We start from the raw sequence: 3139 nt of genomic DNA on the forward strand, positions 1-3139 counted from the left end.
AGGCGTACCGCAACACCCCAGGGATCTGGACCTTCATCTCAGGCGCCGCCAGCCGTCTGTATTCATCTCAGGCTCAAAATTTTAACCAAAAATTGTCTATAAAAGAGAATCCTGAGGTTTACTCGAGGGAGGCGGGCGCGTAAACACAGAAACACCGAAACAGAGCTAGACCTAGCAAAAATTGGAGGGAGGACCGCCGTCGGAGCCGCCGTCGATGCGATGTCTACCTTCTCCAACACCTCCACCATTATCACCATGATGAAGAGGGAGTAGTCCACCTCTGGACTATGAGTTTGTGGCAGTAGCTTGATCTATTTCTCTCTTGTGTTATCATTTATTTAGTACCATATGAGTTATCCAGCATGATTATCCTCATCTATGTAATTCATATGTGTATGTGGTGGATCTTTATTCTATGAGTTGATATTTTATATTGGAATTCTATTATGTGTAAGAAGTATTAGTAGATGCATATTATATACACTGTTCTAAAATACTTGTTTTGATCCAACATGTATGAGAGGGCTTGTGTGGGGCACCATGTGTACTAGTTGGAGTAACATGGTGGTGGTGATTGAATAGCCACAAGAAATTCGAGATTCACTATGATTTTTACCTTTCTTTTGTTACCTCACTAGGATTAAGTGAATGCATGTGTTATAATTATCTACTAACAGCTGACATAATATTGTTTGCTCAAAGTAGCACATTTGTTATCAAAACATCATGTCAAAGTATCAAAGGATATACTCTGTTTATTCTTAACTCTAGATTGGATGGAATTTTCTCTTCCTAGAGAAGTATAAGATAGAAGTGTTGCATTATCTCTAAAATAGGACGTGATGTCCATATAAATGTATATCATACACATAATGAAGTTTCATTAATATTATATTGCTTCTGAACTATTTTACGTCCATTACACCTTATAAGAAAATAGTCAAGTGAATCCATGAACACGATCCATTTTTTTATTATAAGAAACAACTTTCCAACATATCTTGTCACCATTTATATTTTCTTCATTAATTAAATCCGAAAACACAAAAACACATTTACTATTAGCAAATACAAAAAAATCAAAAAAAAATCTTTATCTAGACAAGAAATAAAATAAAAAGAATAAGACAAATACTTTTGTCGTGAAGGTTGGTCTTTTTCTAATGATACCCGGTGAATGCTGGTAGACCCGACGAGAGATTCCGTGGCATGTGACCATGTGGCCACTGTAATTTGTTTCCTGGCAAAGATACGCCATTCTATTGCGGTTGTGGGATTAGCCCACTGCTCGACTGATGTTAGCCCATGACAGGCCCAAATCCCCATGACCAATCTTGGCACCATCAGCATGCACTCGCTTATCGGCTAGCCTAATTGCTTCTCTGTTACCTAAGCCTTACAGATTGGCAACCCACCGTAGCTGCCTAGCTTCCGCTAAACACTGGGCACGTTTGGTAGGCTGGGACTCCCTGGCTCGCGGTCTATTTAATTGCAAGTTTTCTGTGTTGTGGTCTAATCGATTCTGAAAAAACCTTCGGGATATATCCTAGAGAACGCCTAAATCGGCAGTTCTCAACGGGCATGTTCCGTTGTCGTGCGATTTTGTACACCTTTCTGCAACGGTTGCACGCGTGGAGAAGCGCAGGAAACATCGGGTTGTCTTGACCCTCGCTCCCCACTTTCAGTCATTGGTTTGCTCTTTTCTCTCTCCATTCAACTCTCTCACTGACACTGAGAGCGATGTCACATCAACCGCCACCCATGGCCTCCTCGCCTCCTCTGCCTCCTTCTGCTCCAACGCTGATGGATCCAGCAGTCCGTCCGACGGTGACGAGGTCCAACGAGGCGCTCCTGCACATCATCCGCGAGTACGAGGCCGACGGCCACGATTCGGCGATGCAGATCAATGCCAGTCGCATATCAGTGTTGAATCGGCCATCGCCGGTCGCGACCAGGCCGGCATGGGAACTCGCACCGCGGCTATCGCCGCTCTTCAGGCCATCGGGATTCCATCGGCGCATCCCTCGACGCGGGTTTTCCACCCCTGCCCCCTAGGGTTTCCATCAGTGAGGGCGGAGGCAATGGCAGCAGGTGCACCGGGCTCCAGCAGTGAGATGGAGCCCTTGTCAGGGCTCGCGTCAACCCCGATGCACGTGTCGATGCCATGGAGCCAGCCGCGCCCGGCTGCTCCGAATGCCGAGCCACGATTCGCGCTGCCGTCGTTAGCCGACCACGTGCTCGTCGTGAAGGAGATATGCCCTAGAGGCAATAATAAAGTGGTTATTATTTATATCTTTATGTTTATGATAAATGTTTATATATCATGCTAGAATTGTATTAACCGAAACATTAGTACATGTGTGATATGTAGACAACAAGAAGTCCCTAGTATGCCTCTTAAACTAGCTTGTTGATTAATGGATGATTAGTTTCATAATCATGAACATTGGATGTTATTAATAACAAGGTTATATCATTATATGAATGATGTAATGGACACACCCAATTAAGCGTAGCATAAGATCTCGTCATTAAGTTATTTGCTATAAGCTTTCGATTCATAGTTACCTAGTCCTTATGACCATGAGATCATGTAAATCACTTATACCGGAAAGGTACTTTGATTACACCAAACACCATCGCGTAAATGGGTGGCTATAAAGGTGGGATTAAGTATCCGGAAAGTATGAGTTGAGGCATATGGATCAATAGTGGGATTTGTCCATCCCGATGACGGATAGATATACTCCGGGCCCTCTCGGTGGAATGTCGTCTAATGTCTTGCAAGCATATGAATGAGTTCATAAGAGACCACATACCACGGTACGAGTAAAGAGTACTTGTCGTGAGACGAGGTTGAACAAGGTATAGAGTGATACCGAAGATCAAACCTCGGACAAGTAAAATATCGCGAGACAAAGGGAATTGGTAATGTATGTGAATGGTTCATTCGATCACTAAAGTCATCGTTGAATATGTGGGAGCCATTATGGATCTCCAGATCCCGCTATTGGTTATTGGTCAGAGTGAGTACTCAACCATGTCCGCATAGTTCTCGAACCGTAGGGTGACACACTTAAAGTTGGATGTTGAAATGGTAGTTCTTGAATATGGAATGAAGTTGGAATATTTGTTCGGA

This window comes from Lolium rigidum, chromosome 7 (assembly GCF_022539505.1).
Source record: "Lolium rigidum isolate FL_2022 chromosome 7, APGP_CSIRO_Lrig_0.1, whole genome shotgun sequence".
NCBI classification, from domain to species: domain Eukaryota; kingdom Viridiplantae; phylum Streptophyta; class Magnoliopsida; order Poales; family Poaceae; genus Lolium; species Lolium rigidum.